The sequence below is a fragment of the Pelodiscus sinensis genome, chromosome 2 (assembly GCF_049634645.1).
Source record: "Pelodiscus sinensis isolate JC-2024 chromosome 2, ASM4963464v1, whole genome shotgun sequence".
NCBI classification, from domain to species: Eukaryota; Metazoa; Chordata; order Testudines; family Trionychidae; genus Pelodiscus; species Pelodiscus sinensis.
Genome location: NC_134712.1, coordinates 219,980,408 through 220,006,035, shown reverse-complemented (window position 1 = coordinate 220,006,035; position 25,628 = coordinate 219,980,408). Strand labels below are relative to the sequence as shown.

At 41.1% G+C, this 25,628-nt stretch overlaps 1 protein-coding gene and 1 long non-coding RNA gene across 4 annotated transcripts in view; one reads left to right on the top strand and one right to left on the bottom strand.

Moving 5' to 3' along the window:
* Positions 1-4,026, top strand: part of LOC142827355 (uncharacterized) — a 47,319-nt gene extending 43,293 nt beyond the window's left edge. The window contains exon 3 of the long non-coding RNA XR_012902063.1: positions 3,841-4,026. This is a non-coding gene — a long non-coding RNA (uncharacterized LOC142827355). The remainder of the gene's footprint in view (positions 1-3,840) is intronic.
* Positions 1-25,628, bottom strand: part of CACNB2 (calcium voltage-gated channel auxiliary subunit beta 2) — a 384,628-nt gene that overhangs the window by 110,242 nt on the left and 248,758 nt on the right. The gene's annotated exons all lie outside the window — the stretch shown is intronic.

The window sequence follows — 25,628 nt, the reverse complement described above, 5'->3', positions numbered from 1 at the left end:
CTGGAGTCATAGGACATGCAAGAATTTAAAACTTTCATTTAAGAAACTTGAGGAAAAAAACGTACATTTCTGTCATTGTCATAGAGAAGAGCTTGAGAATGTCCCAACTGTACCTGAAAAGCTATAAAACCAGAAGAAAAAAGAAACCCAATTAAAAAAACTATAATTTGGGGGGGCAGACTCTTAATCTTGGATTCCTGATGCTGGCAATGCCAGGTGAGAAGTAGTAGTATTTACTCCTCTGAATTTCTTCTGCTATTTCTTCTAGAGCTTGTTTACATTTAATAAACCTGAAGTTGCAGCACTGTAGCACTTCAGTGAAGATGCTACTTCCCATTGCCATAGGTACTCCACCTGTCTGAGAGGCAGCAGCTAGGTTGATGGATGAATTGTGCCATCAACTCTAGCATTGCTTACTCTGGAGTTACATTGGTTTAACTGTGTTGCACATGGGTCTGGATTTTCCATATCCATAAGCAATGTTGATATACCAACCTAATTTCTTATGATAGATCAGGCCCTAGTCTCAGTCCCTTCACTACATTTTCCTCCATCTCTAACAGACCTACATTATTTTTAGACATCTCCATATTCCGTTGTGCACTTTGATGTCCTTCTTGGATTTTATGTTTCTGCATATTCTCTCTCCTCTTCTATATCCCCCACCCACCTTCCCTATGTTTCTCCACACACTCATTCTTTCTTCCTCTTCCCCCTCCCTTTTCACCCATATGTTTCTCCCCACATCCTTTCCATCATCACCAAATATCTCTGCCAGGAATAGCCTGACAAAAGCTACTTGGCTTTTCCAGGCAGCTGAAAGTGGAGCCACTCTCCTGAAGCTTTTTGTTTGATGTCTGTGTCAGAGTGTGGGCCTAAGGGCTTGTTTTCACCACTACTTTACTGCACTGTAACTTTTTCGCCCAGAGGTGTGAAAAAACACCCCCCTTGAATGCAGCAAGTTGGAATGCTGTAAAGCACCAGTGTAAACAAGCTCCTTTCACTGGGAGCCACATCCCAATGCTGTTGGCTACTACAGGTTGAACCTGCTAAATATAGGACTCTCTAGTCTGGTAACAACTGTGGTCTGGCAGGACGTTGTCTGGCAGGAGCCTTTTTTGTAGTAAGGGTTGGACCTCCCTGGTCCTGGGAACCTGGCACACTGGGGACCTGACTGGTCCTGGATGAGGGATTTTGCCAGATCATTGGAGTTCATTTCTGGCTCTCCTACTGCCTGTCCTACCACTTACTCTGTCCCTGCAAAGAGCTTCCTGGCCCTGCCAGCACACCCCCGTTCCCCTCCCGAGCCCAGCCCAGCTGAGCTGCATGCCAGCTCCTGAACCTAACAATCCTACTGAGTCATCTGTCCAGCTTCCTGGTTTCTATCTCCCCACCATTCCCCACAGCTCAGCTGGGCCATGCATTGCCTCCCTCCTCCATGCATCACACCAGGCTCCTGATCCCAACCTCCTCCCACCCTGCAGCATGTGGAGACTGATCCTGGAACATCCATGGTCCTATGGGACACATGTTGCTGGACCAGAGAGTTCCAGTTTATAGAGGTGCAACCTGTGTTTTCAAGCCAAATATTGTAAACTAAAGTAGTTCTTGCAATAAGTTCTGCTCCTCCCAGACAGTAAAAAGGAGTTCAGCTGATGTCCCCTCCTACCCCCACCCACTGCTTGCTCTTATTTGCTTGCTCTGGGAAAGACCAAAAAAAGGGGAATTTTTCTTTAGGTGGTGTGTGGATGTCAGTTTTGTGTTATGATGGGCTAAATAGAAAAGAAAGGGACCAAACATTTTTGATTGGCAAAGGACTTTGAAGTACAAAAAAGAATCAGTACTAAAGGGTAAGAAACATTCCCTTTCCAGAAGATTTGGTTAGATGAATTTTATTCATTGCATGGTCAAATACATCAAATATAAACCAAAACAAGAAAAAGGAAACTTGTCATCCATTCACCCGTAATCAAGTATGATGAAAGGGCTTATATGTAAATATGTATTTATAAGAATTATTCTTAAGCAGCACAATCCATAGAGCTTAATGCAGCTCAGACAAAGTAATAAATGAGTTTTCCATCAAGCATGAGTTTTCATTAGTTTTCCATCAAGCAAATTATGAAAAAAGCAGATTCCTTCTCTGAAAGTTCCTGTATGTGCAAACATAGGGAGAACGTAGGGAGGAAATATCTTGATCTTTTTTCAAATAAGAATAAAGGAAGTCTAAGGGTATGTCTACACTGCAAACTTATTTCGGAAAAAGATATTCCAGAAGATATCTTCTGGAATAGCTTATTTCAAAATAGAGCATCCATGCTACAGGGAAGCCTGAAACTTAGTCCAAGGCAGGCTCCCCTAATGTGGACACACTATCACAATTTAGAGTTCCAGGAGGCACTGGGGAGGAATAACTTTAGAATGGCCCCGGTGAGGAGCTATTTCAACATAGCAGCAGTGAAGCATCCACCTACACCCTCTTCTAAAAAAGCTTTTTCATAAGAGATGTTATTCCTCGTGAATGAGGTGTAGCAACGTGGGAAAAAGTTCTCCGTTATTTCTATTTTCTTTCGAAATAATTGCTGTGTAACACTAGTATTGTTTTTCCAGAATGATGGCCGCTAGTCCAGAATAATGGTGCAGTGTAGAGGCACCCTAAGTCTCCAAAAATGGAATCAGTCTGAGAAGAAACTAACGGCCAAGAATGTAAAAATCACAATAAAGTAAATCAAATCTCAAAGTGGCAGCACCATGATGGCACAACGTCTTTTGTAGCATGTGCTTCTACAGTAGATCCTTCCAGAAGTTCCTAGAAATCCTCAGATAGTATTACCAAAACAAAAAAATCACCCTCTAAACAATTGGTGTTGATTCGATGATGACATTGTTATGAATGTCAGCTTGTACATCATGAGACACACAGTGAAAAAATAGTACTGATGCATACTCTATGAATGACTTAAATTTTTCAAAGCCCTCAGATGCCAATAATGTAGCCACAGTCTATCCTTCTCAAGTATAACATAGAATACTCCATTAACAATGGATCTTCAATCTTCAATAAACAGGTCTTGATATTTCTTAAATTAATTTTGCAGGAGCAATAGCACAGCACCCAGCAAACCAAACTGAAAACCAAGAAGTTTGAGCAAAAAACAGGACTATGTAGCACTTTAAAGACTAACAAGATGGTTTATTAGATGATGAGCTTTCGTGGGCCAGACCCACTTCCTCAGATCAAATAGTGGAAGAAAATTGTCACAACCATATATACCAAAGGATACAATTAATTGGCAAGCCTCCCCACCATCCAAGCAGAGGAAAAGACCAGCTAGTGAAAGAGAAAGATCTCAGGAACAGGAATGCTGAGTTGGAAAATGATGATGGAGAACAGTAGGCAGTAAGAGAAGATGGGCCCGTGTGAAACTTGGCCACACCCATGATAATCTGGCCATACCCATGGACATCCAACTAACTAAAATTATGCTCAAAAACTTCGGAGGGGTAGCTGAGTTACTCTGTATCAGGAAAAACTTAAACAACAAATAGTCTGGTAGTACTTTAAAGACTAACAAAACATGTAGATGGTATTACGAGCTTTTGTGGACACAGCCCACTTCTTCAGATGACCAGAGTGCTGCATATCCAGAAAATTATGCTGAACCACAGATGTTGCTAGACAGTGCCAGACTAGAGAGTTTTAACCTATAGAGGAGGACCTTGGTTTGACTAAATATGAGTTAATTAAGTTTAAACTAAATAAAAAGTTAAAGAAAAATAGATCTGAAACTAAGGTCCTTGATTTCAAAAGAACCAACTTTCTTTCTTTTTTTCTTTAAGGGAAGCATTTAGAGTAGTGCATTCACAACTGAAGAACTCAAGGTCTGAATGAGGAGGAGGCTTGGAATTATTTTAAATCAAAGCTTAGAGAAACTCTCTGAAGCCCGCATCCTGAGTGAAAAGAAAAAAATTCAATGAGAAGGATTGCAGACCCAACTAGATGAACAAGCATCTCAAACAAGTTATTGAAAAAAAGATGAAACCTTACAATTCTCAGACAAAAAAATCTGTGCCCACATAGTCACACAGATTTACCTCAAGAATAAATATTTCTCACATACACACACAATCTTTGAGTCTTTGAGTTTATTTTAATAGGTTTGCTAAACCATATGAGAGTCTTGTCTAAATCCAATAAAAATACATAAAACTTCCACTTCAAGATAGGGATGTAAGCGACTAGTTGACCAGTGACTCGACTAGTCACTTCCCCTCCCACCCTTACTGTCTCTATCAGAAAGAGGCAGCATTGGTAGGAAGCAGGAGCCAGTGTTGTAGGGAAACCAACTTAAAAACTGGATCCCCTTCAGCACCATCTCTGTGGGGGAGCAGGGGATGCAGAGACGTAGCAGGACATCAGGCACAAGCCAGGAATAAGTTAATTCCTCATTTTTGCCTGGTCCCCCTGCTGCCCTTGTGCTTGTTCAATGTATTAAGAGCCACCAAGCAGTCCGCCCGCTGCACTTCAGCCTTTACATGTATTAAGAGCCTAGCAGCTATTAATACATTTAAAAGGCAGAGCCACAGCGGGATTAACTCCTGGGGACAGGAGCTAACTCTTCCGCTTTGGCTCTGCAGTTCCCCCTTATCAACTAATTGATTAGTCAATAGAAATTCCATCAACTAGTTGACTAGCTGATTAAATGCCATTTAATATCCCTACTTCAAGAGCATATTCAACATGGGAAGGTCTGCTTGCCAAAGGATTCAATGAATTCTTTATCAAGAATTAGCAATCACTGAATATATACTTTACATTACAAGGATACGGAGGGGATTATAATTCTTAAATCTACCTTAAGAGCCACATAAATGGAAAGCCTTTATGATTCCTGTCAAAAAACTTGATGCATCATTAAGTCAAGCAAAACTAAACCAGCCCCCTCTTAGAGGCAAAGACCAACTCCCCCCCCCCCCCCAAAAAAAACCAAACAAAAACAACCAAAACACCGCTCAAAAACAAATGGACCAAATCCAGAGGGGGAAAGAAATCTAGACAGTAAGAAAAGTCTTGCCAAAGATGTTTTCTAGTTAAGTTAGTCTTTCTTTTGCAAGGCAGCATTTCCTTTTATTCATTTAACAGCATTGGTTCCTTCTCAATATATGACAACTGAAATAAAATCTACTCACTGTGGAATATTTTTTAAAAATGTATTATTTGTACTAGACCTCTCTCAATGTATGTGCTCACATTTCATTGGTATGTTGATAACAGCAAAATGAAAACTTCTCTCGTCTATCTAATGCTTAGAAGACCATAAATGCCCATCTCTTTGAAACAGGTACCATATACTGAATCTAACATGATTATACTAATAAAGGAATAGACTTTAGACAAAGACCATCTTGCACCTAGATGAATGGCAGAGTAAACAAAGACAAACAATAGGTAAATCATGTGAAAGTACAAAGAGGGAAAATACTGAAAAGAAAAATGAACATGAAGTCAAATGTGAAGAACTGAACAGAACTTTAAATTGTATAAATGCAGAATTATGAAGACGGCACATCCCATGGTCTCCTTGCCCCATTTACACCATTGTCCAAAAAGATCCTCAATTTCAACTCTGCTCCCGTTCAAAAGGGGGTTAAAAGTTAAAATGTGAATTTCCCCCAAAATATGATTACTTGGCAGAAGAAGTAAGTGGGGCCAGAGTTAAGCAGTAACCCACTAACTAGACTGTAGAGAAAAGGGTAAATAGAGTACAAAATTACTTTAAAAGTGTTCAATCTTCATAGTTAGCTTTGGGACAGAACCTCTTCCTTAGTTAGAGAAGAAGCTACATACTCAGGAACTTTATACAAAGCTTCCTCTTGCCTCTTCCCCACCACACCTCTCTGACCACAAAAACAGGGGAAGACTCTAGAGCCTTGCACAGACTAGGCCCTCTCCCTCAAAGCCTGATGTCTGTTCTCTATGCTTGACAGACTCTGTATAGCAGCTCCCCCACCGCTCTCTGCACTACTGCCTGTCTGTTACCATAGAGACAGACTGTAATGCTAGAAAAAGCTGAGCTCATGAGCCTGGACAAGGGAATAACAGGCCTTTCCGGATGTGTCTAAATTACACTCCTCTGCCAACAGAGGGATGTAGATTAGGCACATTGCTATTGCAAATGAAGCGGGGATTTAAATATCCCACACTTCATTTGAATAGAAATGGCTGCCGCTTTTTACCGACGCAGCACTTTGCCGGCAAAAAGCGGCAGTCTAGACGGGGATCGGTCGACAAGGAAAGCCTTTTCCGACCGATCCCTTATGCCTTGTGCAACGAGGTTTACAGAATCAGTCAGAAAAGGCTTTCCTTGTCTACTGATCCCCTTCTAGACTGCTGTTTTTGCCGGCAAAGTGCCGTGTCGGCAAAAAGTGGCAGCCATTTCTATTCAAATGAAGTGCGGGATATTTAAATCCCCGCTTCATTTGCAATAGCAATGTGCCTAATCTACATCTCTCTGTCGGCAGAGGGGTGTAGTTTAGACACACCCTCAGTGTGAATAGAGGGTTGAGTATATCTCCCAACCCAACCTGACCAGAAGACACTCTGAAGGGAGAAGAAAAGCAGTCTAAAGAAGATGGGAAAATGGGCAAAATGAACTTAGGGAAGGAGGATATCAGGAAGTAAGGGGATGATGCTACTCAGTAATTAATTAGAGGAGGTAGCTGTGTTAATCTGAAACTTAAAAAAAAAAACCACCCTTAAAAAACAACAGTTCTGTAGCACCTCTAGCCACACCTCTAAACAAGCAACATCATTACAGGACCTAACCACATAAGCCACCACATCAGAGGCTCATAAAGCTGCACATCCACTAATGTGATCTATGCCATCAAGTGCCAGCAATGCCTCTCTCCTATGTATATTGGCCAAACTGGACAGTCTCTTAGACAGAGGATTACTAGATGCAAATCAGATATTCAAAATGGTAACATATAAAAACCTGTTGGAGAAAATTTTAATTTCCCCAGGCACTAATTAATGGATTTAAAGGAGGCTATTCTGTTACAAAACAATTTCAGGAATCAACTAGAGAGAGAATCTGCAAAACTAGCCTTCATATGCAAATATAATATTATTTCACACAGCTTGAACAAAAGCATGAACTGGATGGGCCATTATAGTCAACACCCAAATGACATCTAAGGCTAAGTAATAGGCACTTACAGCCTACTCTATTAGCCTTAATTATCTCGGACACTTTAATTAACAGGATTGCTCTCCCCCCCCCCTTTCTTCTACCCCTCTCTCCTCTTTTTCTACTTTATATTTCAAAATCTATGCCCCTTGTTCCATAATATTTGTCATCTAAAGAAGTGGTTTGTGCCCACGAAAGCTCATGATACTATTAATATATTAATGTTAGTCTCTAAGGTGTAATTAGAGGAGGAAATCTATATGGAAGGTGGTGTAGAGGGAAGAAGACACTTGTGAGAAGGGGAGAAGAAACAAATATGAAGAAAGTACTTGTGAGACAAAAAAGGAACAGGTTGAGAGAAGAAATGAACGAGGAAAAATATAATAGCATAATACTTAAAATGTGAATCAACCCAAAATATATACTTTCATTCCTTGGAAGAACATTTTGGAAAAGACCTCAACTATTAAAGGTCAAGAGAATAGGACCTATGAAGGAACACTGAAAGAATTGGGCTTGTTTAGTTTGGAAAGGACAAGACTGGGAGGGGACATGATAGAGGCCTTCAGGTATCTAAAAGGATGTCACAAGGAGGAGGGAGAAAAATTGTTCTCCTTGGCCTCTGAGGATAGGACAATTAGTAATGGGCTTAAACTGCAGCAAGGGAGGTTTAGGCTGGACATTAGGAAAAACTTTCTAAGGGTACGTTTACACTAGCTCGTTAATTCGAGCTAGATACGGTAATTAGGGCAAGCGGAGTTGCAAATAAAGCCCAAGATTTAAATATCCCAGGCTTCATTTGCATGTTCCTGGGCGCCACCATTTTTAAATCCCCCTTAATCTGAACTCCGTGCCCGCGGCTACATGTGGCATGGAGCAGATAGTTTGAATTAAAGATCCTAATTTGAACTACTGTTACTCCTCATTCCACGAGGACTTGATGACATATCGAGATCCCTTCCAGTTCTAGTGTTCTATGATTTTATGATTCTATTGTCATCAGCCCCCACACACTGCTGTAATATTAACATGGCATTTACTTTTTCTGTAGTGAAATCAAGATAATTGCCTGTGGTAGGGTGTGTAACGGGTGTGTAACAGGGGGAACCCAGGGGCCAGAAATTCCCACCAAGCCATACCTGACAGGCATGCCCAGAATGGAAGTGGAGTTCAGAAGTGGCAGCCCTGCACAGACAGGGTAGGATAGGGCAGGCAGAGCAAGGGAGTAGTTCTATGTGGGTAGTTCCTGCAGAGAGAAGGGGGCTCCACATCTAGGGCTGCCAACTTTCCAATTTCTCAAAACCAGACTTTACAGCAGGAATGTCAAAGCCATTCCACACCCCTGCTCCACCTCTCCCCAAAGCCTTGTCTCTGGCTCTGTCTCTTTCCTGATAAGCCCCACACCTGCTCACTCCTCTCCTCCCTCCTGTCACTCGCTGCTTTCCCCCTTCCCTGTCACTAGAAGTGGGAGTTGCCACCAGATGTGGAACTTGCTGTTTGCCTGCCAATGGGATGCAAGTTGGAGGCAGCCCCGGCTGTACAGGATCTGGTGCTAGTTGATGACCTGGTGCCTCTTCCCTACCCAGAAGCTTGCCCTTAAGTCAGGTAAAAAGTGATGGTCTCCTAGTCACTCTGGTCTGGTGCTCCTGCTATGATCAAATGCTCAGCTTCCCCCAGGGATACTCCCCTGCTCAGCAGCTGGCAATGAGCCAAACCCCGCTCTGTTGTCTGGCATCAGTTACTTTGGGTCCTCGGTAGCAGCCAAGCCACTCCCACTCAGGTGTCAGGGCACACTGGAACTAAAAGCACTTTTGACGGGGTGGAGGTGGGGTAGGCCAGCCCTTCCTTGCACTTCCTGTTCCTTCATGGCAGGCGTTGCTCTGCTCTGAGTACCAGCTGCCACCAATAGGCCTGATCCTGCGCCACCCCTTTTTTGCACCCTCTCACCTGTTCTGCACCTGGATATGGCTGGCTCTCTAATCTTCACCCTAGTTACAGTCTAGGACTTATGGTGTGGGGGTCAATACTTCTGAGAGACTCTTCAGCCCCTTACAACCAGTTTTTCCAATTGAAAAGTGAACACCTGGCGAGCCTATCTATGCCACCTGGACCAGATACCACTGCAGAGCTGCCAAAGGCCCCTGTGAATATCAGGAATGAGGAATTCTACGTGAAAAAGAGCATCTAGACACTTGTCAATGAGAGCCCCCGCCATGAGGTCATTCACCAAACCTTGTGATTTTGGAAGGAGCTGGACATGATAGGAGATGCAGGCTTGGGAGCAGCTATTCACCAGCTTCATATCTACCTAGACTGTCACAGGGCCCTCAGTAGAATTCAGTGGAGCTAAAAATGCCCGGGTTTTCCCTACTGCAGGAGATATAATCTTGCTGCTATGGACACAGCACCAATGGGTGACATTGCCACACTGGCACATACCCACTCCCTGACATTTCCTCATATTTTAGAGCATCCAGTCTGCTGGTTTCTATAGCAGCTATGTACTATAAGTTGGATTTTGTGTATGCGCGACTGGAAAGTGTGGTTACATTAAATAAATATCATCTGACCAGTATATGAACTTTGTGCAGGTAAAGTGGAATACTTTTCAGATGTTTGGCAATCACAAGTAACCACAACTATGTGCTTTTGGAATGATGTCACTTTAGAAGTGACTGTCACTCAACTGCATACTGTTTAAACCAAAGTTAGTAATGCCATCTAACACTCAAACTTTAACGTCCTTCAAAATGACAGCTGAATGCTAATAAGTGGCTAGAAAAAAATTATGAATAATATTAATTAGCACTAAAAAACTATTTTTGAAATTAAAGTAATATAGTTTGAATATTTGAAATTTCCTGTATTGTCCTTCCATGCCTTCTTTGAAGTTTCTCCTCTGATTTGCATCAATCTGTATATCAAATGCTTTATAACAGTTACATTTTACTTTATTGAACTCCTTGGAGAGACTAAATTCTGATTTACACAAATTAGAATGAATTTCATTAGTCAAGTAATATGATAATCTGCAATTAAGAAACAAACATTCTATTTTCCACATCAGATTCTTTGTTAATGAAACCAAACACTATCAGAGACTCTGAAGTGAAGCCAAAATTAGTTTGTTTTGATTCTTTAGAACCTGATTTACACTTTATCTGTTACATAAACACCTGCATCTAGAATAATTTTAAAAGTTGCTTTGATAAACAATTCAAAATAATTTGCACTAACTAAAAGACACTAGCAGCAGTATTTAAAATTGTGTATGTCTCTTCAGCTTCCAATTTAAACACTAAACACCACCTAAAAATAGGGTTACATAAAATAATTCCTGCTACAATTTCAATGTGCATCTTCTTGTGATAAAAAAATCCTCAATATACTTACAGCAGCACAATTAAGTTATTCAGTTTTTGCTAACAGAAATAGTGTGCTTAATTTTCTGTGGTCTTCAACAGATTAGATTCCTTAGGTGAATAATACTATATAAAAGGTTTGTTATTTTTAGTAACAGCCATCCAAACTACTGGGAATGCTAGATTTATGTAAAAGACAAGATAATGACAAACTCCTATTATGAAAAGGTTTTAAAGCTTTTCATCTAAAAAAAAAATCTACACTATAAATATAACATATTAAATTTCAAGAATTCTTCAATATAACAAAAAACATTCTAATGAAAACACTTTCTATTCTGAATTGCAAAAGCATTTTGTATTTTTCCTTTTTTGGCATTGAGCATTGCAAGATGTCTCAAAATCAAATTAATGCAAGATTTGCTATAAAAGGAATGCAGTTAGCCTACTTAGGTCCCTACATTAAATCTTACACAGTATCATTGAATGATGCTGTTGAGATATAATTATAACATTTTACAAAAAACAGTGTTTCAGGGCATCTTTTCTAGGCTTGCATTGTCCCTGAAAATTGTTTGCCATAAATCTGCATTTGTGCATCCAAATTACAGATGTAAAGGTTTAACTGGTAAGTATTGCCTTACTGAGATGCTTACTGGGGCAATGAGTTAACCAGCACTGACCCCGCTGGAGCAGCACAGGGCACTCCAGCCTGGCCAGGCCACAGGGAAAGGGCTGCTCCAGCCCTTCCAGGCCTACCACACCATTGGCGGGGGCTGCTTTAGCACTCCCCTACCCAGGGTGAGCAGTTAATTTACATGGGATTTTACATCCCTAATCCAAACCAAGTAACTGCCCTCAAAAAGTACACATCTCTGCTCAACATGCAATTATTGCGTCCATTTTATTTTTATCCATGATGCACCAGTCAATAAAGCAATGCATTGCTGAACATTGGGATACACATCCTAGAGATACATCAGACTATTATAGCCAGAGCATTGTAGCATTACCTATTTCTGTGCATAGACCTTTTCTCTGGCACCAACTTCAGGGCTTTAAATGTAATGGTTTATCTCAGTGGTTCTCAATCTGGAGTACATAATCTAATTTTTTAGATAGAATATATAAACTCATCTAGATATTTGCCTAGTTTTACAACAAACTACATAAGAAGCACTAGAAAAGTCAGTACAAACAAATTCCACACATGCTTCTGCTCCTCTCTTTAGCCACTGAAGCTCCAGTGGGCACAGGTGGGGAGGAGTGCATGTCCTCCAGCTGCAGAAGGTCAATGTTTGTCTGCGCATTGTGCTACCCAGTCGTCAGATCGGGGAATGCAGCAAACTGTGTACTTTCCTCTGGTTCCCTCATGAAGGGGAACAGCCAGCGATGTTCATGTATGAATGGTAAGAGCTATTGGGAGGGGAGGGGAGTTGCAGCCCCTCTGCTCTCTCTAAATGACACCTCGAGGATAGGAAGTTTGGGGCTGAGGCAGTCCGGGACAGAGGGGTGTGCACACCTGCAGCCAGCCCCTTTCACCTGCCTGGTGATTCTGTCTCTTTTCTGTATGGTTTTGTGTGTCCCTTTATGCATGGGGAGAGGGGGTAACTTCAGCAAGCCTTCCTGCAGCACATAACTGAACCCTTACTTTGCTTTAATTTATGATACGAGGATGCTGCATACCAAATGTGGTGGTCCTAGCACTGTCTGTGTAGGAGGAGTTCTTTTTATGCATCCATGTATGAATCAGGGGTGAGGGAGTTTCAGTCCCATTTCTCCCCCACCCTCCACAACCGAACCTTTACCTTGCTTTAAGTTATGGTAAGAGGAAACTGCATACCAAATCTGGTGGTCATAGCTCTTACCATTTAAGAAGAGTTCTTCAATAAACAGATGAATGGACAGACAAACTTGCTTGCTCACAAACTCACTCAAATATATAATATATGGTAAAAATGAGAAAGTAAGCCATTTTGCAGTAATAGGGTGCTGCCACATTTGTATTTGTATGTCTGATTTTGTAAACAAGTAGATATACCATGTAAGTGTCTATCACGTTTAGTATACTAATGTTTAAGCATGCATATAAAGAAAGCTGGACATTTATGTTACTTGTTGCACAGATTCCTTAAAGCACAATGATGTTGAAATCCTTTGAAATTCTCTCTCTCTCTCTCTCAACATATCAAGATAGTTAAATTAGTCTGAATGATGAAATAAGGAAGGATGATCTTGTATTGTTAAGGCACTTGACAGGATCTCAGAACAACTAGGGTCAGTTCCAAGCTCTGCCACAGTCTCTCTGTGCAATGTTGGGCAAAGTATTTAAGAGTTTAAACCCTGCTCTCCTACACTCTCCTTATTTCAAAATAATAAGCAGAGCATCCACACAAGATGAGCAAGCCTGTTATTTCGAAATAAAGGGCTGGTTATTTTAAAATAATAATTGCTGCTTTCCTTGAGGAACAATGCTTATTTTAAAATAGTTATTTAACACTTTTGTAGCTGATCTTTTTAATCACTATCCATTGCAAAACAGTGCACTGTTTTCTATAATATCTTAATAAAAACTCTAAGAAATTATTGCTAAGAACATTGTAAAAAAATTTACTTTATTGTTAATGTAGATGTAAAGGGATCATATCTTTTTTATAGGTCTAATGTTTGTAAAGTGCTTTGAAGATATAAAAGGTTACAGTTGTGTTAAATATCATTAATATACAGTATCTTAAATTCTAGTGTCATTCACACATTTGAGAATAAGCTGCAGGAACAGGTTAGGTTTACATCTCTGGAAAAACATGCACAGATTAGCCCTAAGGGAAATAACATTTATATTTTTTTCTGAAAAAAAGACCTAGTCATGAGGCTGGCGATTGGAAGCTGTTAGCTTCTTAATGAGGATATAAAATCTAGAATCCTCTATTCATTGATCAAGCCTTAACCAGGGAGTGGGGCTACCAGGAAGGGAAGGACAGGGCTATATAAAGCCCTGTAGTAAACGACCAGGGAGCTTAGTGAACAGGAACAGCGAACAGAGAGAGTTCAAAGGGGAAGGTTGAAGGGGACTAGATACACTTGGCATTTTTTAAAACATGTAAACTAAACCACAGCCAAAACTACTTCATTTAAATAAAAACCCTATCAATCTATTTATCTGTAGGAGAGAATGCAGGCAGAGGGACATTCTGGAGGCCAAATTTAGGCTGCTAGGAAAGAGATTGAAATCCAGGACCTCTATGGTAGCATTCTCTGAAATGCTTCCAGTCCCATGTTCAGGGCCAGGTGGGCAGGCAGAACTTCAGAGTCTCAGGGTACGTCTAGACTACATGCCTCTGTCGCCAGAGGCATGTAGATTAGGCTACCCGACAGAGTAAAATGAAGCGGCGATTTAAATAATCGCCGCTTCATTTAAATTTACATGGCTGCCGCTTTGAGCCGACAAACAGCTGATCAGCTGTTTGTCGGCTCAGCGCGATAGTCTGGACGCTCCCCTGCCGACATCAAAGGGAGCTGTCGACAACCCAGGTATGCCTCCTGGGATGAGGCATACCTGGGTTGTCGACAGCTCCCTTTGATGTCGGCAGGGGAGCGTCCAGACTATCGCGCTGAGCCGACAAACAGCTGATCAGCTGTTTGTCGGCTCAAAGCGGCAGCCATGTAAATTTAAATGAAGCGGCGATTATTTAAATCGCCGCTTCATTTTACTCTGTCGGGTAGCCTAATCTACATGCCTCTGGCGACAGAGGCATGTAGTCTAGACGTACCCTCAATGTGTGGATGAGATGGTGTACAGTGGAGGGGTTTAGATTTATTAGGAACTGGGGAAACTTTTGGGAAAGGGAAAGCCTATATAGGAAGGATGGGCTCCACCTAAACCAAAATGGAAATAGACTGCTGGCACTTATCAAAAACGTTGTAGAGCAGTTTTTAAATGAAGTATTGGGGGAAAGTCAACAGGTGTGGAGGAACACATGGATTGGACAGAAACATCTCTTAAATCTCTTAGGGGAGGGTCTATTAACAGAGAGTTTCTACAGTCTAGTAAAGAGGAGAGGATGGAAGATGATAAAGTATGGGTAAGATCAGATGAGAAACAATCAAATGAAAAAGAATCTGACACATCAGGAAATGACAGAGATAAATAGTGACTTTTTTAAAGTGATTATACACAAACTCTAGAAGTCTAAATAAGAAGGGTAAACTAGAGTGCCTCTTATTAAAGCAGGATGGATATTGATATAATAGGCATCACAGAAACTTGGTGGAATGAAGACAATCAGTCGAACACAGTCATACCAGGGTACAAACTATACTGGAAGGATAGAACACATCATGCTGCTGGGGAAGTGGCATTATATGTGAAAGAAAATGTAGACTCAAATGAAGTAAGAATCTTAAATGAACCAAAATGTTCTATAGAATCTCTATGGGTAGTAATTCCATGCTCTAATAATAAGTATATAGCAGTAGGGATATGTTATCGACCACCTGACCAGGATAGTGATAGTGACTATGAAATGCTAAGGGAGATTAATGAGGTTATCAAAATAAAAAAAACTCAATAATAGTAGAAGATTTCACCTATCCCCATGTTGACGGGGTACACGTCACATCAGGATGGTGTGCGGAGATAAAATATCTTAAATAACTGCTTCTTGGAACACCTGGTTCTGGAACCCACAAGGAGAGAGACAATTCTTGAGTTAGTCCTAAATGGAGCATGGGGTTTGGTTTAAGAGGCAAATATAACTGGACTGCTTGGAAATAGTGACCATAATGTAATAAAATTTAACCTCCCTGTGGTGGGAAAAACACCTCAGCAGCCCAACACTGGCATTTAATTTCAGAAAGGGGAACTACACAAAAATGAGGAGCTTAGTTAAATAGAAATTAAAAGGTACAGAGACAAAAGTAAAATCCCTAAAAGCTGCATGGAAACTTTTCAAAGACAGCATAATAGAGGGTGTAATTTGTACACCCCAAATTAAAAAAAAAACAGTAAGAGAACCAAAAACATGCCACTGTGGCTTAAAAACCAAGTAAAAGAAGCAATGAGAGATAAAAGGGCATCATTTAAAAAGTGGAAGTTAAATTCTAGTGAGGAAAATCGAACCCCCCCCATAAACTCTGTCAAATTAAGTGTAAAAAAAATAAGAAGAGCCAGAAGAGATTTTGAAGAACAGTTAACCAAAAACTCAAAAGTAATAGCACATTTTTTTAAATACATCAGGTGCAGGAAGTCTGCTCAACAACCAGTAGGGACACTGGACAATCGATATACCAAAGGAGCACTCAAAGATTATGAAGTCATCGCACAGAAACTAAATGAATTCTCCGCTTTGGTCTTCATGACTGAGGATATTGGAGAGATTCCCAAAGCTGAGCCATTTTTTTTAGGTGAAAAATTGGAGGAATTGTTGCAGATTGAGGTGTCATTAGAGGTGGTTTTGGAACAAATTAATAAACTTAACACTAACAAGTACCTGGGACCAGACATTCACTCAAGAGCTCTGAAAGAACTCAAATGTGCAACTGTGGAACTATTCACAGTGGTTTGTAACCTATCCTTTAGATCAGCTTCTGTACCCAATGACTATGGGTATAGCCAATGTGACAACAATATTTAAAAAGGGCTCTAGAGGTGATCCTGGCAATTAAAGACCAGTAAGTCTAACGTCAGTACTGGGCTAATTTGTTGGGGAAAACATGGTATCTGTAAAGGGAAATCATGCTTTACTAATCTACTAGAGTTCTCTGGGGAGGGGGGGGGGGTCAACAAACATGTGGACAAGGGGGATCCAGTAGATATAGTGTACTTGGATTTCCAGAAAGCCTTTGACAAAGTCCCTCACCAAAGGCTCTTAAGTAAAGTAAGTTGTCATGGGATAAGAGAGAAAGTCCTCTCGTGGACTAATAACTGGTTAAAAAAAAAAGACAGGAAACAAAGGGTAAGAATAAATGGTAAGTTTTCAGAATGGAGAAGGATAACTAATGGTGTCCTCCCACCCCCCAAGGGTCCATACTGGGACCAATTCTATTCAACCTATTTATAAATGATCTGGAGAAAGGGATAAATAGTGAGGTGGCAAAATTTGCAGATGATACTAAACTGATCAAGATAGTTAAAACCAAAGCAGACTGTGAAGAGCTTTAAAATATTTCACAAAACAAAGTAATTGGGCAACAAAATGGCAAATGAAATTTAATGTTGATAAATATAAAGTAATGTACAGTAGAAAAAATAATCCCAGCTATACATACAAAATGATGGGGACTATGTCATTGTGGATTGTTCTCTGAAAACATCCACTCAATGTGCAGTGGCAGTCCAAAAAAACAAACAATGTTAGGAATTATTAAAAAAGGGGTAGAAAATAAGACACAGACCATCTTATTGCCTCTATATAAAACCACGATACACCCACATCTTGAATATTGAGTACAGATGTGGTTGCCTTATCTCAAAAATATATATTTGCATTGGAAAAGGTTCAGAGAAGGGCAACAAAAATGATTAGGGGTTTGGAACGGGTCCCGTACGAAGAGAGATTAAAAATACTGGGACTTTTCAGCTTAGAAGAGAGAAGATTAAGGGAGGATATGATAGAGGTCTATAAAATCATGACTGGTGTGGAAAAAGTGAACAAGAAAAAGTTATTTACTTGTTCCCATAATATAAGAACTAGGGGTCAATAAATGAAATTAATAGGTTTAAAACAAAACAAGGACATTTTTCTTCACACAGCCCAAGGTCAGCCTGTAGAACTCCTTGCTAGAGGTTGGGACGACCAGGACTTTAACAGGGTTCAAGAAAGAGCTAAATAATTTCATGGTCCATCAATGGCTATTGTCTAAGTTGGGTAGGAATGGTGTCCTTAGCCTCTCTGGGTATGTCTACACTACCCCGCTAGTTTGAACTAGCGGGATAATGTAGGTAATGTCTACACTACCCCGCTGGTTCGAACCCCGTGCAGCGCGGCTACACGGGGCTTGAACTAGGTAGTTCAGACTAGGCTTCCTATTCCTACACTACCCCGCTAGTTCAAACTAGCGGGGTAATGTAGGTAATGTCTACACTACCCCGCTGGTTCGAACCCCGTGCAGCGCGGCTACACGGGGCTTGAACTAGGTAGTTCAGACTAGGCTTCCTATTCCTACACTACCCCGCTAGTTCAAACTAGCGGGGTAATGTAGGTAATGTCTACACTACCCCGCTGGTTCGAACCCCGTGCAGCGCGGCTACACTGGGCTCGAACTAGGTAGTTCATACTAGGCTTCCTATTCCTAACTACCGGTACACTACCGAGGGGTTCGAACCAGCGGGGTTTTAAAAATGGCGGCTCCCCGCTTATGCAAATGAAGCCCCGGAAATTCAAATCCCGGACTTCATTTGCAAGTGCGGTATGCCTACATTACTCTCCTAGTTCGAACTAGGAGGGTAGTGTAGACATACCCTATCTGAGGCTGGGTATGGGTGATGGGAAAGGGATTGTTTGAAGATTCCCTCTTCTGTTCACTCCCTCTGGGGCATCTGGCATTGCCCACTGATGGAAGACAAGATACTGGGCTAGATGGACCTTTGGTCTGACCCAGTATGGTCATTCTTATGTTGTTATATTGGAATTAGAGCAATAGTTTTAGGTTAGAATTAAGATCCACAGGGAAGATCTGTGGAATGCTTACACAAAGTCACACACACCCTGGCTAATATTATTTAATCATCATGTATTGGAGAACCTATGTATTCATTAAGTATAAAAAGTTATAAGACGATATCCTTGAGGGAAATGTAAGATACCTGTAATGTTGTATGAAAATTGCATATTCTGTCTGTATTAGTATATGTTCGGTCTGTGTTAGTTGCTATGTGACTAAAAATGGGTTGCTACCAAGAGGGACAGATAGCATAAAAGGCCCTAAAAGGGGCCAATAAGCTTCCAATTCTAAAATAAATGGCCAGCACATTGTGACTAAAGTGTTACACTGAGGTAGCTAGCGGAGGGAGGGGGGGAGAGGGGTTGGAGACAGTAGAAGAACCAGTAAGATATAGTGCTGACATTCAAATTGTATAACATAACTCTCCCACAAAAAAAAAAAAAAAAAAAAAAAAAAGCAAGCAAGGTAAGACAAGAGTTGGAAAATAGCATTATTTTAAACCAGACAGGGCTACACTGCCTCCAAAGAATTCGGGACACGGAAGTGGATTGAACCAGGAAGGGGTCATGAGTAAATAAAGGGAAAATGTGAAGTCACGATCAGGGCATTTTACTTTGTTTTGGTTGTTTGGTGACACTTCTCTGTGTGACTCTCTGCCTTCTCTCCCCCCCATTCACTGTCAAAGAGTACCCAGAGATGTTCTCTGTTTTAATTTGTTTTACTTAGTTGCTCTGTAACACCTAGCAACCAAGTACGTTTTTATCAAGTATATCTTTAGTTTTGTTAATAAAAATCACCTTTTTTAAAGTAATGATTTGATCCTTGTGCCTTGGAGGTCTGTGTGTCTGTCTGCCTAGCCTGAGAGCTCAGCTGTCAGAGATATAGTTGTTTTCTTCTGTTTCTTTTTTCAAGTTCTCTTGTGGCAGAAGAGCTTGGAGTACCCCAGGGGAAGGAAATCCAAGTTCTTTCTTCCTGGGTTCAGGAAAAAAGGGGTTTTCTTTTGTTCCACTTAGCCTTTGGGAGGCAACTGCCACCGCCATGTGTAGACTACAACTTTCTTTTGGAAAAAGGTACACAAAATACGCTCTGCAATTGGTGTACCTTTTTCCGCTTTTTTTTCGGAAGAGGCTTTTCTGAAATTTGGCCCATCTACACTGGGCCAAATTTCAGAAAAACACCCTCTTTCAGAAGAACCCCCTTTCTGCAAAAAAAAGTGGAAGAGCAAATGTGTTCCCTGGATGTGGCCGAGTTTTTTCGGGATACCGGAGCGCCCCCCCCCCCCCCCCGCCCCAGTCTAGACATACCCAAAGTCAGTGAATCTATGACTCTGGAGATTTTGTAAGCAGAGCCTATAGAGGCAAGGTGTAAAAGTTCTCTTGCAGACCCCTATCTTCTGCACTCAAAGTGCCAGAGTGGAGAACAGCCCTGACAAGAGACATTGGAGATGTCAATTCCTTCTTGTGGAGTTTGTCTATGCAGTCCTACCAGGTAATGTCATGGGCCCTTCTACTGGGAAAACTGGAACAGAGACTTTTGGAATCAATATAAGTCTGAACCCTTGACCTTGGGGATAAAGCAGGAAGTAGAGATTAAGAGTTTAACCAGGTAACTGATAAGCATCATCCTATCGATTCCAGTTTGTTGAATTCTTCTGCCCTGCAGGCATGCACTGGCAGCCATCCTGCACTGCAGACTCTGCAGTATAAGGCTTATACTGTGAGCCCACAGCACGGGACAGCAGTCGACTTCCTGGGAGTGGAGCTGGCAGCTGAAGCCAGTGTTCCAGGAGCCAACTTATGAGCACTGTCTCCTTATTATTGGCCCTGCTCTCTCACAGGGCAGGGAGGGAGTAGCACACCTCCCCCCCCCCCAATCGCAGGGAGGGGGATAGAGAAAGAAGGCATCCCCTCATGGGGGGGGCAGAGTTGCCATGGGGGGAGGGAGGAGAGCTGTATGCCCTCCACACTTGTGGTGGGAGGAAGAGAGCCAGGCCAGCCATTCTTGTCCTGTCCCAACCACCAGTGGCCAGAGGAAGAGAGCCGGGCCAGCTGCAGCCTCAGTCTGGCCCAACACCCCAGCGGCAGAGGGGTGGGAAGAGCCTGGGATGGCCCACTCCTGGATAGTGGCTGGCAGGAGAGAGCTGAGACAGGCCAGGGCTGCCACACCTTGGACTGGCCCTCCCCGGTGGTGGAAGGACAGCCAGAGCTGCCTACCCTGAGAGGGGGGTTGGTGAGCATAGCAAGCATGGGGCACAGCCCCCTAGTTTAGTTTCATTGGATAATCTTAGTCCTGGTCTATGCTAGGACTTTATTTTGAAATAACGCCCTCCAGGTTGAATTTATAAGTGGAGCCAAGCCCGTTATTGCTAGGGATGTAAGCGACTAGTCGACTAGCCAACTATTGGATAAGCCTAGGCTTATCAGAGAGTCAAGTCACTACTCGACTAGTCGCTTCCCCAGCCCTTGCTGCCTCTGATACAGAGGCAGCAAGGGGGGGGGGGGAGCAGGAGCTGGTGCTGCGGGGACCTGGCTTAAAAGCTGGTTCCCCCCAGCACCGTCTGTGGGGGGTAGGAGAGGCAGAGGTGCAGCAGGTGAAAGGGCGCGAGCTGGGACTGAGTAGTCCCAGCGTGTGCTGGGTCCCAGATGTTGCAGCTCTGCTTTTTAAATGTAGTAAGAGCCACCAGTTTTTAAACCGCTATTTAACATCCCTAGTTATTTTGAAATAACGGGCTGCAGAATTTGAAATCTATACTCCTGCTTTTCATCAGGAGTAATGCTAATTCCAAAATAGTTATTTCAAAATAATGATAGTATGGGTGTTCTGGTGCTGCTATTTCAAAATAATTAGTCCCCAGAGTAATTCAAGATAATTATTCCTTTGTGCTTCCTGGGGCTCTAAGTCTGAGGAAGCATGTCCACGTTTATGGAGCCTGCCTCGGACATATTTCAAGGCTTCCACATAGCGTGGACATGCTAGTTCAAATTTGTTAAATTGAGAGTTAAGTTGAATTTAGTAATTTTGAAATACTTTCCTAGTGTAGACATGGCCTTAGTGAAAACTCTCTATTTTGCTTCTGGCTTGCCCAGGAAACTACATTTTAGCCTCATGTGTTTTGCAGTAGTAAATGTTATCTGAAGCTCCATGTTAAAATCTAATAAGATTTTTTTAAAAAAATCAATGTTCAGTGTGTCAGCCTGTATTGATGGAGCCTGAAAACAGCCTGGGAACCTTATCTTCCACTTGAGCACTCTGACTCCTCCAGTCAGAGTAATCAAAGCAAATAAGGTAAAATTTTTAGCCCTGATTTTGGAGACCATTTCTCCCCTGTATTTGTTATAGTGGTTGAAAATAGAGGGATGCTTGACATCTCTCATGCCTTTTTAAAGCAACATCAGGAGCTCCTGGATGCTTGAGTACTACAGCAAAGTTATACATACCAAAAAGCTGCTATTTCTATTTCCTACTACCACTTTATATCTTCAAAGCGCTGCACAAACTAATTTATCTTTAACACAACAGTTTGTAAGCATATTATTATCATTCAGTGGTAAAGGCAATAATTTCATATTAAAAGCCCACACTGCATGAAACCTACCTGCTTTCTGGTATCTTTAAAAATACACATCAGCCCAGATTCTCCCCAAAAAAGTGAACCCTAATTCTAACATGTAATTCCTAAATAAAAGCAAAGGACAGGCTTTACTGTTTTATTTTTAACCCATTAGAGTATATTTAAGACAACAGGTTCAACTGCTGAAAGCAGAGAGACAAATTATGGGAAAGATTATTTATTTGAAGACAAGTAAGGCAAAGGGATAGTAGTTGTATGGACCAGTTCAAGAAGTGCATTATTCCAAGGTCTTCATGCAAAATAACAGAGACACTATGGGATATTCAGCCCACAATCTAGATCATTTCTCCTCAATAGCTATTCTCACATTCCTCATGTCAAGATTAGGTAACAAACCAGTAATCCTCTTAGCAAATATTGGTTCTTCTAAGAAAAGGTTAAAGGAGTGATTAGGGACAGAGACTGTTGGCCTATCACAGTTTCTCCTTAAACATGGTTTCAGTCTGTAATCACATCGGCTACGTCTAGACTGGCCCCTAATTCCGGAAAAGTCATGCAAAGCAGGTAAGTCAGAATAGGGAAATCCGCAGGGGATTTAAATATCCCCGCGGGATTTAAATAAACATGTCCGCCGCTTTTTTTTCGGCTTGGGGAAAAGCCGGAAAGAAGCGTCTAGACTGGCGCGATCCTCCGGAATAAAACCCTTTTCAAGTAGGAATAAGAGATCCTCCGGAAGAGGCCTTTATTCCGGAGGATCGCGCCAGTCTAGACGCTTTTTTCCAGCTTTTCCCCAAGCCGGAAAAAAAGCGGCGGACATGTTTATTTAAATCCCACGGGGGATATTTAAATCCCCCGTGGATTTCCCTATTCTGACTTACCTGCTTTGCATGACTTTTTTGGAATTAGGGGCCAGTCTAGACGTAGCCACCTTGTATAGACTTGATTCATATTAATGGGGCAGTGGGCACAGAGTTCTAGTTTATCTTACTCAAAATCCAAAGCTACTACTCATTTGTCCTCATAGGTCACATTGATATATCTCTTTCTACAATTTTAAGGGACTATGTAGCACTTTAAAGACTAACAAGATGGTTTATTAGATGATGAGCTTTCGTGGGCCAGACCCACTTCCTCAGATCAAATAGGGGAAGAAAATAGTCACAACCGTATATACCAAAGGATACAATTAAAAAAAGTGAACACATATGAAAAGGACAAATCACATTTCAGAACAGAAGAGGGATGCGGGGGGTGGGGGGTGGGGTGGGGTGGAGGAAGGTAAATGTCTGTGAGCTAATGGTATTAGAGGTGATAATTGGGGAAGCTATCTTTGTAATGGGTAAGGTAGTTGGTGTCTTTGTTGAGCCCGACACGTAGAGTGTCGAATCTTAGCTCACAGACATTTACCTTTCCCCACCTCTAATATCATTAGCTCACAGACATTTACCTTCTCCCCCCCCCCCCCCCGCATCCCCCTTCTGTTCTGAAATGTGATTTGTCCTTTTCATATGTGTTCACTTTTTTTAATTGTATCCTTTGGTATATATGGTTGTGACTATTTTCTTCCACTATTTGATCTGAGGAAGTGGGTCTGGCCCATGAAAGCTCATCATCTAATAAACCATCTTGTTAGTCTTTAAAGTGCTACATAGTCCTGTCTTTTGTTTCAGCTACACCAGACTAACACGGCTACATTTCTATCACTATTCTACAATTTTAAGGTGTTTCCTCTCTCTCAAAGGAAGAAACAAGGCTTTTCGTTGATCTGTTTTCCTTAAGTGCATGAAACACTTTGACAGTTTTATATCTATTCTTAATTCTCCATCATTTTCCGCTCAAAGCCTCTGCATTATTCATGTATAATTCCTATGATAAATAGAATTCTAATTACTTTATTTAGGACCAACATTTCCACTCACAATGTTAAAGAGAAAAAAGTTAAAAGCAGCTGTGTCACTTGCTCCTGACTGATTGCATAAAAAGATAAAGAAAAAAAAAGACAGACACGCTTGGAAATCAGGAATCAATTCACAGTGTTTGCAGCCTGGTGCAGTGAACAGTGAAATAAAGTGAAACTAACAGTTTCATTAATCTGATTATTTGTTAAGGAGGTGAACAACTCATCCATAAATGGAAGTAGCAAAATATTTCCTGTAATATTTCAGAGATATTTAGCTAGATTTAAGCAATTTTGGTCTCTTTCTAGAAATGTTTTTAAATTGAATGTGATGAATATCATATGTTGATTACTTTACATATTAAATGCATGTAACGATTTATATTCTGCAACCATACAGCCATTTCTAAATGAAAGGTTTTTTAAACCTGTTTGTTTTAAGCAACTAAACTGTTCCTCCAGTTCTTGCTTTAATCCCTTCTAATGCACAGATGATTTAAAACAACACTTAGAATGTGTTTTACGTATTACTGAAACACCGTTGTTATAACAGCTTGATTGTAGCAATGTCCTCACATTTCAACTGTTTACAAGCTGTCTCACAGCCAGAGACAGAGTCAGACCTGGTGACTATTCCTCTGCCAACTGAAGTGAGAACATTGTTTTGATGTACGGAAATACAGTTTTTAAAAAGTGAAGGTCTGCTGGCAATTTCTCTGTAAACTACTATGGCAGCTCTGCTAGAGGTCATGAATATTTCATAAGGGCTGTCCATGCAGTCAAACCAGCATCTCTAAGCCAAATTCCCATAGCAACACTCACATGGATTTACTCATCACTAAAAGATGCATCAGCTAAGCAATAAGTGCTCTAATGCTACACTCACTATTCTAGAAGATACTATTACACAAAATCTTCTTTTAAAGCTAAGTTATTTTACTAATATTTGTTTTTTTACCTTTTTCTAGCAATAGTTGCTTTGCAGCTCCTAAAACCAAGCAGTCTTAAACTAAAGCATCCTTGACATACTAAATTGTCGTTAACCAAAACTGCTCTTATTCAAAGATTATCGAGCATTTTTTAAAGGCGTGAGTGGGGGGGGGGGGGACTAGATTTACTGTTTCTGTGATAGAAATGAAACTGCACTCTCAGAACATAGAAGTACAGTAGGAGTGGGACTCCAGAGGGATATCTGAGAATGCCCAAGAACAGCAGGTTCCAGCACCTCTTGAAAAAGGTAGTTTGGGATTTTTATCAGACATCTGTTAAAATTATAATTCTCAAAAAAAGACTTAATAGTCATCTCCTTCCCTGTTTTTCTGATGCTTCTAGCCTTCAGAAAGCTGTTACTCTGTACATCCCAGTGACTGTCTGATTTACTAGCTATTTTTCTCTGATCAAGTATATCTCAATAAAGGCAAGGTCTACACTAGAGGATAAGTTTTAATTAAGATATGCAACTCTAGCTGAAGTATCTGAAATCACATTTTAGCACCTTCCACACAGCAGAAGGTCCAAGGGAGAGTGTGCTCCCATTGACTTACCTTTCTCCTTGTAGAAGCAGAATTACCAGCACCAATGGGAGGTGCCCTCAGTTGGAATTAGCGTGTCTTCACTAGACCCATTAATTTGAACCCCTGAAGATTGACTGCAGCAGCTTAAATTTTCTTTGTAGTGTAGACAAGCCCAAAATAAATTCCTGATTTTATGAAGGTTTAAGTGACCCCAAGAATTTTGTAAAACTGATGTATCGTAAATGAACAGAGGTGAAGCTGAATAGATAAGGAAATTGATAAAGTGGGAGAGGAAAGAGTGGAGAACAGAGATATCATAACAAAGAAGGAACAAAGAAATGAAGGAGAGAAGAGAGAAATGGAAAAAGGACGTGAGAGGGAACAGAGAGAAAATAGGTGAGAGAGAATGTAAAGACTAGATTAAACTAC